This window comes from Oncorhynchus kisutch, linkage group LG18 (genome assembly GCF_002021735.2).
Source record: "Oncorhynchus kisutch isolate 150728-3 linkage group LG18, Okis_V2, whole genome shotgun sequence".
Classification (NCBI taxonomy): domain Eukaryota; kingdom Metazoa; phylum Chordata; class Actinopteri; order Salmoniformes; family Salmonidae; genus Oncorhynchus; species Oncorhynchus kisutch.
This window is the reverse complement of record NC_034191.2, coordinates 6,277,871-6,293,526: the sequence shown is the minus strand read 5'-3', so window position 1 is coordinate 6,293,526 and position 15,656 is coordinate 6,277,871. Positions and strand designations below refer to the sequence as shown.

The following is a 15,656-nucleotide window of genomic DNA, read 5'->3' as shown; positions in this document are numbered from 1 at the left end:
ATAGTAGTGTCTCTTGAACCCTGTATTTGCATGCTGGCCCAGGCAGACACTACTACTGCTTTTTTCTCTACAGTAGAGGTTTCAACTTCGGCTTCAGCCCCAGGTCTCTCTGTCTGTTGCTCTGTCTCTCTGTCTATGTCTGTCTCTCTGTCTATGTCTCTCTGTCTCTCTCTGTGTCTCTCTCTCTGTCTCTCTCTCTGTGCCACTTTCACTAGGGAGCCGTGACGTGTGGGAGTCTGTGGGAGTCTGTGGGTGGGTGTGTATACTCTTATGGCTGAGTGTACATGGCAGGCATGTGGCCCAGAATACAACCATTACGTCACAGCATCGTAACAACACCAGTAGTGTTGACCACTAGGTCAAACGGCCTATTGGTTCATCTACCTGCAACCACAGGGTCTAACTGTCAGTGGTGTGGCTGACACCGGCTCTGCTGGGAGTCCATTCATTATAAGCCGCGCCGCTGTTAAGATTGAGCGAGCAGCGAATCCGCGGCCCCGGGGTTCATCGGGGTAAAGGTGCTCTGAATATAGGCAAGATAATGAGCTCTTAGACCTGACCGGACCTGTGGATCCAATTGTTATTTATCACACAGAGCCAGAGCCAGAGCCAGAGCCAGGTGCCACTAGTGGTGACCTAAATAAGAATCAAAAATGTTATCAAATCAAAGTTGTTGTTTTTTAGTCATGTGCGCCATGTAGACCCTACAGTGAAATGCTTACTTACTTCTTCCTAGGATTTTATAGAGGAACTTCCTCCTCTCAGATAACAGTCTATGGAACATGGTTGCTTGTCTTATGGCTAGAGTAGCACGGCAGAATCCTAAACAACCCCGACCTCCAACCCCTTTCCTCTGACGGTGTCTATCCATTCCAGCTTCAGGGAGATAATTGAAAGCTCGTTTCAAGGCTGAAGCAAAGCCAGGTGATTTATTCTGCGTCTGTCATTTCAAAGTGCTGTACTGTCAAGAGTGTTTGTGCTCTTCAAAACCAGTTCAAATTATTTTGTTGTTGTTGGCTTTTTGACACATCGCTGAAAATCTCAGCATTGAACAGTTAGATTAGATTATACTGTCATCGCTTGACAGCAGAGGAGAAGACAAACGCAGCGTGCAATACTATCAGTCTCCCATCACCATGCCTTTTAGATATAGATTAGATAGATATAGATTAGATAGATATAGATTAGATAGATATAGACCATGATGTATTCTGGGCTGTATCTTTGAAGGCCTACACACAGTTCGGTCTTACAGAATAGGGTTTTTCTATTTGCATTTCTAACCTACAAGAACAGAATGACCCAGCCACTTTATTCCTACCATGCTGCAATACGAGGTGACACTCACACATCCACCTGTTTTAATACGAGCAACCCTCTTTACCTTCCTTCCTGTCCCAGAATCATAAACATCCCACAGACTTTGAGGCTTTTTAAATTATTTATATATTTTTATTGTTATTTATTATTATTTTGGCCATCCAGGGAGAGTACGATCATCAGTCCTGTTTTTCAATTTCCCCCCCGCCCGTACCCAGAGCAAGCAAGCAAGCAATTTCTCTCCGTCTCTCTGCTGTTTCTGCACCAGTTTTAATAATCATAATCATTCAACAGCAACAGATGGTCAACTATAGGGGCTGGGATGGTAGCATGCTGAGGCTGTGCTTTTCTGGGTGAATACATTTTATTCAATAAATGAATCAAATGTCTTTGTTTTAATTGACCCCTGAGAGAGCGGGAGAGAGCCACACATTCGATGGTAACACCTGTTATTAGCCTTTTTTTTTAAATGAAGCTAGTGGCCTAACAGATTTGTAGCTGAGGGCGGGAGGTTTGAATAGGGAGTAGCCTAGCTCAAAATGGCTGACGACGCAACCCTGGTGGGGGCTCTCATACTGAAACTCAGCCCTGGTGGGGGCTCTCGTACTGAAACTCAGCCCTGGTGGGAGGGCTCTCGTACTGAAACTCAGCCCTGGTGGGGGCTCTCGTACTGAAACTCAGCCCTGGTGGGAGGGCTCTCGTACTGAAACTCAGCCCTGGTGGGAGGGCTCTCGTACTGAAACTCAGCCCTGGTGGGAGGGCTCTCGTACTGAAACTCAGCCCTGGAGGGAGGGCTCTCGTACTGAAACTCAGCCCTGGTGGGAGGGCTCTCGTACTGAAACTCAGCCCTGGTGGGAGGGCTCTCGTACTGAAACTCAGCCCTGGTGGGGGCTCTCGTACTGAAACTCAGCCCTGGTGGGAGGGCTCTCGTACTGAAACTCAGCCCTGGTCGGGGCTCTCGTGCAGCTGGCACCGTCACATGTTAATCACCTTCACTTGTCAAGGTGAAACCTGCCCTCTCTCCATAGCAGCGGATAGGATATGACCTCGTTGTTAGTTAGTTGGCACCCTATTCCCTAGGGCTGTGGTCCACCAATAGTGCACTAGGGAATAGGGAAACATTTGGGATGCAACCTGTGACACATAAGATCAGCTTACTCTTCCCAAATTCCCTTTGGGTTAGGGACACCTTAGTCTTTAGCCTGATGTTAGGGACACCTTAGTCTTTAGCCTGATGTTAGGCACACCTTAGTCTTTAGCCTGATGTTAGGGACACCTTAGTCTTTAGCCTGATGTTTCGGACACCTTAGTCTCTAGCCTGATGTCTCTCTATTCCCCCCCACTCTTTCTCTCCGCCCCCACTCTGTCTCTCCCCCCCACACTCTTTCTCTCTGTAGTAACTGATGTGGAGTTGAAGCGGCTGAAGGATGCCTTTAAGAGGACCAGCGGCCTGTCCTTCTACATGGCCCAACAGTGCTTCTACAGAGAAGTACTGGGAGATGGGATCCCTCCGAAGGTTGCAGAGGTACGTCCCCTGGGACCCAGAACACACACACGCACTCACACATATATTTCAGACACAACCTGATAGGAAATTGGGATATGACTGTCCCTTTCACCTCCCAACCCCTAGAGTCCAGGTGTGACTCCTCTCACCTTCCCAGTCCAGGTGACTCCTCTCACCTCCCCCAGTCCAGGTGTGGTGACTCCTCTCACCTCCCCAGTCCAGGTGTGGTGACTCCTCTCACCTCCCCCAGTCCAGGTGTGGTGACTCCTCTCACCTCCCCCAGTCCAGGTGTGGTGACTCCTCTCACCTCCCCCAGTCCAGGTGTGGTGACTCCTCTCACCTCCCCCAGTCCAGGTGTGGTGACTCCTCTCACCTCCCCCAGTCCAGGTGTGGTGACTCCTCTCACCTCCCCCAGTCCAGGTGTGGTGACTCCTCTCACCTCCCCCAGTCCAGGTGTGGTGACTCCTCTCACCTCCCCCAGTCCAGGTGTGGTGACTCCTCTCACCTCCCCCAGTCCAGGTGTGGTGACTCCTCTCACCTCCCTTAGACATGGGCTTCAAAATGTCCCGTTTACAAGCATCTGCATGACGTTACAGTGAGATGAGATGACATTACATTACAGGACATTGGCTCCGAGATCCATTCCTTGAGCCTTACTTCAACTCGGTAGTGGACATGCTTTCAGCCTGTTGAGATTGACCCTCAGTCATTTTTAGTGCATCCCAAATGGTACTCTATTCCCTATGTAGTGCACTACTTTTGACCAGGGCCCATAGGGCAGTGCACTACTTTTGACCAGGGCCCATAGGGCAGTGCACTACTTTTGACCAGGGCCCATAGGGTAGTGCACTACTTTTGACCAGGGCCCATAGGGTAGTGCACTACTTTTGACCAGGGCCCATAGGGCAGTGCACTACTTTTGACCAGGGCCCATATGGTAGTGCACTACTGTTGACCAGGGCCCATAGGGTAGTGCACTACTTTTGACCAGGGCCCATAGGGTAGTGCACTACTTTTGACCAGGGCCCATAGGGCAGTGTATTACTGTTGACCAGGGCCCATAGGGTAGTGCACTACTTTTGACCACGGCCCATAGGGTAGTGCACTACTTTTGACCACGGCCCATAGGGTAGTGCACTACTTTTGACCAGGACCCATAGGGTAGTGCACTACTTTTGACCAGGGCCCATAGGGTAGTGCACTACTTTTGACCAGGGCCCATAGGGTAGTGCACTACTTTTGACCAGGGCCCATAGGGGTAGTGCACTACTTTTGACCAGGACCCTAGTCAGTGCAGTATACAGTGGGGCAAAAAAGTATTTAGTCAGCCACCAATTGTGCAAGTTCTCCCACTTCAAAAGATGAAAGAGGCCTGTAATTTTCATCATAGGTACACTTCAACTCTGACAGACAAAATGAGGGGAAAAAATCCTGAAAATCACATTGTATGATTTTTTATTAATTTATTTGCAAATTATGGTGGAAAATAAGCTTTGGCTCCTGTATAGGGAGTAGGGAGACATTTTGGACATAACATTTCTAATTCCACTTTCCCCATCAGAGGCTCTGTCTTCCTGCTCTGGTTTCTGTCGTGTTAGGCTGAAGGAAGCTGTACCCATACAGTAAAAATGCCTATTCCCAATTTCACTCACACACACACAGATGCCACCTGACTGACTTTATCAGTGAATAAACACTAGTTGTGTTTGTACTGTGTGTGTCAAAGGCAGTGACTGAGTCATCAAAGGGGATTGACATAGGCCTATTCTGCTGTGGACATTTCTTTTGAGGAAGTGGAAAAATGCTTGGCCAGTGTAGAAACCCAGCCTTAACATGCTGACCATGAACCAAGGTTATTCTATCATTTCATCCAAATTTCTCGCGAGCGTCAGCGTAGCCGAGAGCTAAAATACAACTTGGTTCTATTCTAAAAGAGCTAGCAACAACACGCTAGCTAGCAACAACACGCTAGCTAGCAACAACAAGCTAAATGGTCATGAATGTTTCATGTGTTTCGACCTGGTCCCAAATGATTGTAGTTGGTTTAGAGTTTGTTTTTGATATTTCCTGTCTTGATTTTGTGTCTGGTGTGGATGGATAAAGTCTACATGTGCGCGTCCCCGGTCTAGTCAGTATGCTGGGGCTTGGAATTGGCATTCCATTGAAACAGTCTTGACCACATACAATCAAAACCGCAATCCAGTTGTTTTGCTGATAAATCGGGAGAAAAATAAATTTTGATCAGCAATATGCATGTTTGTATCCACCTATCCAGCAACAAGAAACACAAGTATTAAAATAAACGTAATGTCCACATGTTAATTCCAACATGTTCTATAGCTATCCCAGGAATCATGGGTATTGATTTGGATTTAAAATAAATAAATAATTAAGGGCACTTCTGCTTGATTCTTAATCAATAAATTAACAGGAGATTCTGCCAGTGTCTTTACTATAGGAGGACTTTCCAGCAGAGTCTGCAACATTCTGCATCCTATTTCCTATTCCCTATTCCCTACATTTGACCAGGGCCCATAGGGCTCTCGTGTTCAAACAGGCAGTAAGGCAGACATTATTATTATTATTATTATTATTATTGTTATTATTATTATTATTATTGTTATTATTATTATTATTATTATTATTATTATTATTATTATTGTTATTATTATTATTATTATTATTATTATTGTTATTATTATTATTATTATTATTATTATTATTATTATTATTGTTATTATTATTGTTATTATTTATATTTGTCTTTTACCAGGGAGACGGCAGCGAGTCAGATTCACCGTGTGGGATTAAAAGCCTCTCAGCCGTACATGGTGGTAGACGGAGAGATTCTGGGGAGGAGCTGGAGCCTCGTCACACTCTGGTTTCATTTTATACACGTTTCCCATAACGTGTGAATCAGAGGAAGTGGACCATATACTTAGCTTCTCTAAAAGGCTGTGTGCGTGTGTTTTGAAGGTGTAAGGAGTGTAGTTGCTTTATTTTGGGCCCCATCAGGCAGCAGGCTCAGGGCAGTAAGAAACCCCCAGGCTGTGTCCATCGCTAGGCCTGACAGCAGGGCCCTTCCAGGGGCCACTACATCACTGTGATTAGTAGACCACTGGGGCCCTCCTTGGGGCCCCTCCGTCACTGTGTCCTTGGGGCCGCTCCGTCACTGTGATTAGTGGACCACTGGGGCCGCGCCGTCATTGTGATTAGTGGACCACAGGGGCCACTCCGTCACTGTGATTAGTGGACCACTGGGGCCCTTCTTGGGGCCGCTCCGTCACTGTGATTAGTGGACCACAGGGGCCGCTCCGTTACTTTGATTAGTGGACCATTGGGGCCCTCCTTGGGGCCGCTCCGTCACTGTGATTAGTGGACCACAGGGGCCCTCCTTGGGGCGGCTCCGTCACTGTGATTAGTGGACCACTGGGGCCGCGCCGTCATTGTGATTAGTGGACCACAGGGGCCACTCCGTCACTGTGATTAGTGGACCACTGGGGCCCTTCTTGGGGCCGCTCCGTCACTGTGATTAGTGGACCACAGGGGCCGCTCCGTTACTTTGATTAGTGGACCATTGGGGCCCTCCTTGGGGCCGCTCCGTCACTGTGATTAGTGGACCACAGGGGCCCTCCTTGGGGCGGCTCCGTCACTGTGATTAGTGGACCACAGGGGCCCTCCTTGGGGCCGCTCCGTCACTGTGATTAGTGGACCACAGGGGCCGCTCCGTCACTGTGATTAGTGGACCACAGGGGCCCTCCTTGGGGCGGCTCCGTCACTGTGATTAGTGGACCACTGGGGCCCTCCTTGGGGCCGCTCCGTCACTGTGATTATTGGACCACTGGGGCCCTCCTTGGGGCCGCTCCGTCACTGTGATTAGTGGACCACTGGGGCCCTCCTTGGGGCCGCTCCGTCACTGTGATTAGTGGACCACTGGGGCCCTCCTTGGGGCCGCTCCGTCACTGTGATTAGTGGACCACAGGGGCCCTCCTTGGGGCGGCTCCGTCACTGTGATTAGTGGACCACAGGGGGCCTCCTTGGGGCCGCTCCGTCACTGTGATTAGTGGACCACTGTAGCCCTCCTTGGGGCCACTCCGTCACTGTGATTAGTGGACCACAGGGGCCCTCCTTGGGGCCGCTCCGTCACTGTGATTAGTGGACCACTGGGGCCCTCCTTGGGGCCGCTCCGTCACTGTGATTAGTGGACCACTGGGGCCCTCCTTGGGGCCGCTCCGTCACTGTGATTAGTGGACCACAGGGGCCGCTCCGTCACTGTGATTAGTGGTCCACAGGGGCCGCTCCGTCACTGTGATTAGTGGACCACAGGGGCCCTCCTTGGGGCCGCTCCGTCACTGTGATTAGTGGACCACAGGGGCCGCTCCGTCACTGTGATTAGTGGACCACAGGGGCCCTCCTTGGGGCGGCTCCGTCACTGTGATTAGTGGACCACTGGGGCCCTCCTTGGGGCCGCTCCGTCACTGTGATTAGTGGACCACAGGGGCCCTCCTTGGGGCGGCTCCGTCACTGTGATTAGTGGACCACAGGGGGCCTCCTTGGGGCCGCTCCGTCACTGTGATTAGTGGACCACAGGGGCCGCTCCGTCAATGTGATTAGTGGACCACAGGGGCCGCTCCGTCACTGTGATTAGTAGACCACAGGGGCCCTCCTTGGGGCGGCTCCGTCACTGTGATTAGTGGACCACAGGGGCTGCTCCGTCACTGTGATTAGTGGACCACTGGGGCCCTCCTTGGGGCCGCTCCGTCACTGTGATTAGTGGACCACAGGGGCCGCTCCGTCAATGTGATTAGTGGACCACAGGGGCCGCTCCGTCACTGTGATTAGTGGACCACAGGGGCCGCTCCGTCACTGTGATTAGTAGACCACAGGGGCCCTCCTTGGGGCGGCTCCGTCACTGTGATTAGTGGACCACAGGGGCTGCTCCGTCACTGTGATTAGTGGACCACTGGGGCCCTCCTTGGGGCCGCTCCGTCACTGTGATTATTGGACCACTGGGGCCCTCCTTGGGGCCGCTCCGTCACTGTGATTAGTGGACCACAGGGGCCGCTCCGTCACTGTGATTAGTGGTCCACAGGGGCCGCTCCGTCACTGTGATTAGTGGACCACAGGGGCCCTCCTTGGGGCCGCTCCGTCACTGTGATTAGTGGACCACAGGGGCCGCTCCGTCACTGTGATTAGTGGACCACAGGGGCCCTCCTTGGGGCGGCTCCGTCACTGTGATTAGTGGACCACTGGGGCCCTCCTTGGGGCCGCTCCGTCACTGTGATTAGTGGACCACAGGGGCCCTCCTTGGGGCGGCTCCGTCACTGTGATTAGTGGACCACAGGGGGCCTCCTTGGGGCCGCTCCGTCACTGTGATTAGTGGACCACAGGGGCCGCTCCGTCAATGTGATTAGTGGACCACAGGGGCCGCTCCGTCACTGTGATTAGTAGACCACAGGGGCCCTCCTTGGGGCGGCTCCGTCACTGTGATTAGTGGACCACAGGGGCTGCTCCGTCACTGTGATTAGTGGACCACTGGGGCCCTCCTTGGGGCCGCTCCGTCACTGTGATTAGTGGACCACAGGGGCCGCTCCGTCAATGTGATTAGTGGACCACAGGGGCCGCTCCGTCACTGTGATTAGTGGACCACAGGGGCCGCTCCGTCACTGTGATTAGTAGACCACAGGGGCCCTCCTTGGGGCGGCTCCGTCACTGTGATTAGTGGACCACAGGGGCTGCTCCGTCACTGTGATTAGTGGACCACTGGGGCCCTCCTTGGGGCCGCTCCGTCACTGTGATTATTGGACCACTGGGGCCCTCCTTGGGGCCGCTCCGTCACTGTGATTAGTGGACCACAGGGGCTGCTCCGTCACTGTGATTAGTGGACCACTGGGGCCCTCCTTGGGGCCGCTCCGTCACTGTGATTAGTGGACCACAGGGGCCGCTCCGTCAATGTGATTAGTGGACCACAGGGGCCGCTCCGTCACTGTGATTAGTGGACCACGGGCCGCTCCGTCACTGTGATTAGTGGACCACTGGGGCCCTCCTTGGGGCCGCTCCGTCACTGTGATTAGTGGACCACTGGGGCCGCTCCGTCACTGTGATTAGTGGACCACTGGGGCCGCTCCGTCACTGTGATTAGTGGACCACAGGGGCCGCTCCGTCACTGTGATTAGTGGACCACTGGGGCCGCTCCGTCATTGTGATTAGTGGACCACAGGGGCAGCTCCGTCACTGTGATTAGTAGACCACAGGGGCCGCTCCGTCACTGATTAGTAGACCACAGGGGCCGCTCCGTCACTGTGATTAGTAGACCACAGGGGCCGCTCCGTCACTGATTAGTGGACCCCCTGTGTGTGTGGAGTCTCTCTGTTCTGTTAGTGATGTGAATCCATGAATTATCAATACATTCTGATGAAGGAAGCCTATATACTCTACATAGTCAAAAGTATGTGGGCACCTGCTCGACGAACATCTCATTCCAAAATCCGCTCCGTCAATGTGATTAGTGGACCACAGGGGCCGCTCCGTCACTGTGATTAGTGGTCCACAGGGGCCGCTCCGTCACTGTGATTAGTGGACCACAGGGGCCCTCCTTGGGGCCGCTCCGTCACTGTGATTAGTGGACCACAGGGGCCGCTCCGTCACTGTGATTAGTGGACCACAGGGGCCCTCCTTGGGGCGGCTCCGTCACTGTGATTAGTGGACCACTGGGGCCCTCCTTGGGGCCGCTCCGTCACTGTGATTAGTGGACCACAGGGGCCCTCCTTGGGGCGGCTCCGTCACTGTGATTAGTGGACCACAGGGGGCCTCCTTGGGGCCGCTCCGTCACTGTGATTAGTGGACCACAGGGGCCGCTCCGTCAATGTGATTAGTGGACCACTGTGGCCCTCCTTGGGGCCACTCCGTCACTGTGATTAGTGGACCACAGGGGCCCTCCTTGGGGCGGCTCCGTCACTGTGATTAGTGGACCACTGGGGCCCTCCTTGGGGCCGCTCCGTCACTGTGATTAGTGGACCACTGGGGCCCTCCTTGGGGCCGCTCCGTCACTGTGATTAGTGGACCACTGGGGCCGCTCCGTCACTGTGATTAGTGGACCACTGGGGCCGCTCCGTCACTGTGATTAGTGGACCACAGGGGCCGCTCCGTCACTGTGATTAGTGGACCACTGGGGCCGCTCCGTCATTGTGATTAGTGGACCACAGGGGCAGCTCCGTCACTGTGATTAGTAGACCACAGGGGCCGCTCCGTCACTGATTAGTAGACCACAGGGGCCGCTCCGTCACTGTGATTAGTAGACCACAGGGGCCGCTCCGTCACTGATTAGTGGACCCCCTGTGTGTGTGGAGTCTCTCTGTTCTGTTAGTGATGTGAATCCATGAATTATCAATACATTCTGATGAAGGAAGCCTATATACTCTACATAGTCAAAAGTATGTGGGCACCTGCTCGACGAACATCTCATTCCAAAATCCGCTCCGTCAATGTGATTAGTGGACCACAGGGGCCGCTCCGTCACTGTGATTAGTGGTCCACAGGGGCCGCTCCGTCACTGTGATTAGTGGACCACAGGGGCCCTCCTTGGGGCCGCTCCGTCACTGTGATTAGTGGACCACAGGGGCCGCTCCGTCACTGTGATTAGTGGACCACAGGGGCCCTCCTTGGGGCGGCTCCGTCACTGTGATTAGTGGACCACTGGGGCCCTCCTTGGGGCCGCTCCGTCACTGTGATTAGTGGACCACAGGGGCCCTCCTTGGGGCGGCTCCGTCACTGTGATTAGTGGACCACAGGGGGCCTCCTTGGGGCCGCTCCGTCACTGTGATTAGTGGACCACAGGGGCCGCTCCGTCAATGTGATTAGTGGACCACTGTGGCCCTCCTTGGGGCCACTCCGTCACTGTGATTAGTGGACCACAGGGGCCCTCCTTGGGGCGGCTCCGTCACTGTGATTAGTGGACCACTGGGGCCCTCCTTGGGGCCGCTCCGTCACTGTGATTAGTGGACCACTGGGGCCCTCCTTGGGGCCGCTCCGTCACTGTGATTAGTGGACCACAGGGGCCGCTCCGTCAATGTGATTAGTGGACCACAGGGGCCGCTCCGTCACTGTGATTAGTAGACCACAGGGGCCCTCCTTGGGGCGGCTCCGTCACTGTGATTAGTGGACCACAGGGGCTGCTCCGTCACTGTGATTAGTGGACCACTGGGGCCCTCCTTGGGGCCGCTCCGTCACTGTGATTAGTGGACCACAGGGGCCGCTCCGTCACTGTGATTAGTAGACCACAGGGGCCCTCCTTGGGGCGGCTCCGTCACTGTGATTAGTGGACCACAGGGGCTGCTCCGTCACTGTGATTAGTGGACCACTGGGGCCCTCCTTGGGGCCGCTCCGTCACTGTGATTAGTGGACCACAGGGGCCGCTCCGTCACTGTGATTAGTAGACCACAGGGGACCTCCTTGGGGCGGCTCCGTCACTGTGATTAGTGGACCACAGGGGCTGCTCCGTCACTGTGATTAGTGGACCACTGGGGCCCTCCTTGGGGCCGCTCCGTCACTGTGATTAGTGGACCACTGGGGCCCTCCTTGGGGCGGCTCCGTCACTGTGATTAGTGGACCACAGGGGCTGCTCCGTCACTGTGATTAGTGGACCACTGGGGCCCTCCTTGGGGCCGCTCCGTCACTGTGATTAGTGGACCACAGGGGCCGCTCCGTCAATGTGATTAGTGGACCACAGGGGCCGCTCCGTCACTGTGATTAGTGGACCACAGGGGCCGCTCCGTCACTGTGATTAGTGGACCACTGGGGCCCTCCTTGGGGCCGCTCCGTCACTGTGATTAGTGGACCACTGGGGCCGCTCCGTCACTGTGATTAGTGGACCACTGGGGCCGCTCCGTCACTGTGATTAGTGGACCACAGGGGCCGCTCCGTCACTGTGATTAGTGGACCACTGGGGCCGCTCCGTCACTGTGATTAGTGGACCACAGGGGCAGCTCCGTCACTGTGATTAGTAGACCACAGGGGCCGCTCCGTCACTGATTAGTAGACCACAGGGGCCGCTCCGTCACTGTGATTAGTAGACCACAGGGGCCGCTCCGTCACTGATTAGTGGACCCCCTGTGTGTGTGGAGTCTCTCTGTTCTGTTAGTGATGTGAATCCATGAATTATCAATACATTCTGATGAAGGAAGCCTATATACTCTACATAGTCAAAAGTATGTGGGCACCTGCTCGACGAACATCTCATTCCAAAATCATGGAATGGGCCTTGTAACCATGGTGTGGAATAAGGAATGGGCCTTTTAGGGAATAGGGTGCCATAGAGCTCTGGTCTGAAGTAGTGCACTATATATAGGGTGGCAGGAAGCACTACAAGAGCTGGCAAAAGGGACGACTCCTAGTCACACACTCCACAACACACACAGGCACGCACTCACGCACGCATGCGCAATGTACCAATATCACTCATATCGAAGAGGTGGGTGGTTGCAATCGTCAGACAGGGGAAAGGGGAGACCCTCACGAACACGACCCCCCCCCACACACACACACACACACACACACACTAGTCTCATGGGACTCGTCTGAAGGTAGCCCTTACAACTTAATGGAGGTAGTTTTTATGCCCCCCCCCAAAAAACGGTTAAATATGTGAACAAAAACACATATTTCCTGAGCATTCTTTTGGGATGCTGGCCTTCTAGGCAGAGTTCCTCTGTCCAGTCTCAACAGTGAAGAGGAGACTCCGGGATGCTGGCCTTCTAGGCAGAGTTCCTCTGTCCAGTCTCAACATCAACAGTGAAGAGGCGACTCCGGGATGCTGGCTTTCTAGGCAGCATCTTGGCAGCATCTAATTAAAACTTCTCAGTTAGCAGGCTCAAGAAAACTAAAACCCACATGGTAGCAAACACTAACTAGCAGACATTTTTAAGAAGTTAGAAATTATTTAAACACACTTTGCTGTTGGCTACAATTTACTAGTTAACCAAAAATAATGTATGTCATATAAAATATATTCACCCCACCCAGTATTGTAATCAAATCTTACCAGAAAGCATGTAGTCCTTGGCTCAGACAGTGTAGTAGTGTGGGCTCAATAGCATCTCATTCATGTGGAAGATCTTGAGAATCAGCTGTACATGTGATGGAAGAATGCACTGTGCATGCAGAGGGTTGCAATTCCATTGAATTGGGGATAGTTTAACCAAAATATGCCACAAGACCTAGAATTGCCTTATGTGTATCACACAAAAAAAGGTTCACAGTTATAAACTAATTTTTTAGCAAAATTACCCAAATTCCAGGGCTTAACTTCTCATGGAAAATTTATGTAAATGTACTGGAAGGTTTCCGATCCTAGTGGTGGGGTTTAACTGCCTTGTTCAAGGGCAGAACGGCAGTGTTTTTAAAATATATATACAGTGCCTTGCAAAAGTATTCGGCCCCCTTGAACTTTGCGACCTTTTGCCACATTTCAGGCTTCAAACATAAAGATATAAAACTGTATTTTTTTGTGAAGAATCAACAACAAGTGGGACACAATCATGAAGTGGAACGACATTTATTGGATATTTCAAACTTTTTGAACAAATCAAAAAAAAAAAAATATTCAGCCCCTTTACTTTCAGTGCAGCAAACTCTCTCCAGAAGTTCAGTGAGGATCTCTGAATGATCCAATGTTGACCTAAATGACTAATGATGATAAATACAATCCACCTGTGTGTAATCAAGTCTCCGTATAAATGCACCTGCACTGTGATAGTCTCAGGAGGTCCGTTAAAAGCGCAGAGAGCATCATGAAGAACAAGGAACACACCAGGCAGGTCCGAGATACTGTTGTGAAGAAGTTTAAAGCCGGATTTGGATACAAAAAGATTTCCCAAGCTTTAAACATCCCAAGGAGACTGTGCAAGCGATAATATTGAAATGGAAGGAGTATCAGACCACTGCAAATCTACCAAGACCTGGCCGTCCCTCTAAACCTTCAGCTCATACAAGGAGAAGACTGATCAGAGATGCAGCCAAGAGGCCCATGATCACTCTGGATGAACTGCAGAGATCTACAGCTGAGGTGGGAGACTCTGTCCATAGGACAACAATCAGTCGTATATTGCACAAATCTGGCCTTTATGGAAGAGTGGCAAGAAGAAAGCCATTTCTTAAAGATATCCATAAAAAGTGTTGTTTAAAGTTTGCCACAAGCCACCTGGGAGACACACCAAACATGTGGAAGAAGGTGCTCTGGTCAGATGAAACCAAAATTGAACTTTTTGGCAACAATGCAAAACGTTATGTTTGGCGTAAAAGCAACACAGCTCATCACCCTGAACACACCATCCCCACTGTCAAACATGGTGGTGGCAGCATCATGGTTTGGGCCTGCTTTTCTTCAGCAGGGACAGGGAAGATGGTTAAAATTGATGGGAAGATGGATGGAGCCAAATACAGGACCATTCTGGAAGAAAACCTGATGGAGTCTGCAAAAGACCTGAGACTGGGACGGAGGTTTGTCTTCCAACAAGACAATGATCCAAAACATAAAGCAAAATCTACAATGGAATGGTTCAAAAATAAACATATCCAGGTGTTAGAATGGCCAAGTCAAAGTCCAGACCTGAATCCAATCGAGAATCTGTGGAAAGAACTGAAAACTGCTGTTCACAAATGCTCTCCATCCAACCTCACTGAGCTCGAGCTGTTTTGCAAGGAGGAATGGGAAAAAATGTCAATCTCTCGATGTGCAAAACTGATAGAGACATAGCCCAAGCGACTTACAGCTGTAATCGCAGCAAAAGGTGGCGCTACAAAGTATTAACTTAAGGGGGCTGAATAATTTTGCACGCCCAATTTTTCAGTTTTTGATTTGTTAAAAAAGTTTGAAATATCCAATAAATGTCGTTCCACTTCATGATTGTTGTTGATTCTTCACAAAAAAATAGTTTTATAGCTTTGTTTGAAGCCTGAAATGTGGCAAAAGGTCGCAAAGTTCAAGGGGGGCGAATACTTTCGCAAGGCACTGTGTGTGTATATATATATATATATATATATATTTTTTTTTATTTTTTTACCTTGCCAGCTCGTGGATTCAAACCAGCAACCTTTTGGTTACTGGCCCAACGCTCTAACCGCTAGGCTACCTGCCTCCCCTCAACTGGGATCTGTCTACTGGCATATTTCTAGATATGTTAACACCATCTTCCTTTTCTCTCTCTGTTCTCTCCCTGCAGGTGATCTACAACTCGTTTGGAGGCACCTTTAAAGGACTGCACTTCAACAACCTCATCATTGGCCTGGTGCTGCTGACCAGAGGACGAGATGGGAGAAGGCCAAGTGTATGTTCCCTCTCTCTCCCCCGCGCCCTCTCTTCTCTCTCCCCCGCGCCCTCTCTTCCCCCGCGCCCTCTCTTCTCTCTTCCCCCGCGCCCTCTCTTCTCTCTTCCCCCGCGCCCTCTCTTCTCTCTCCCCCGCGCCCTCTCTTCTCTTCCCCCGCGCCCTCTCTTCTCTTCCCCCGCGCCCTCTCTTCCCCCGCGCCCTCTCTTCCCCCGCGCCCTCTCTTCCCCCGCGCCCTCTCTTCCCCCGCGCCCTCTCTTCCCCCGCGCCCTCTCTTCCCCCGCGCCCTCTCTTCCCTCTTCCCCGCGCCCTCTCTTCTCTCTTCCCCCGCGCCCTCTCTTCTCTCTTCCCCCGCGCCCTCTCTTCTCTCTTCCCCGCGCCCTCTCTTCTCTCTTCCCCCGCGCCCTCTCTTCTCTCTTCCCCCGCGACCTCTCTTCTCTCTCCCCGCGACCTCTCTTCTCTCTCCCCCGCACTCCCTTCTCTCTCCCCCGCGCCCTCTTCTCTCTCCC

The 15,656-nt window shown here is 52.2% G+C and overlaps 1 pseudogene; it reads left to right on the top strand.

The window, feature by feature from the left end:
* LOC109880950 (ubiquitin carboxyl-terminal hydrolase 32-like) overlaps positions 1–15,656 on the top strand; it is an 83,059-nt pseudogene that overhangs the window by 7,307 nt on the left and 60,096 nt on the right.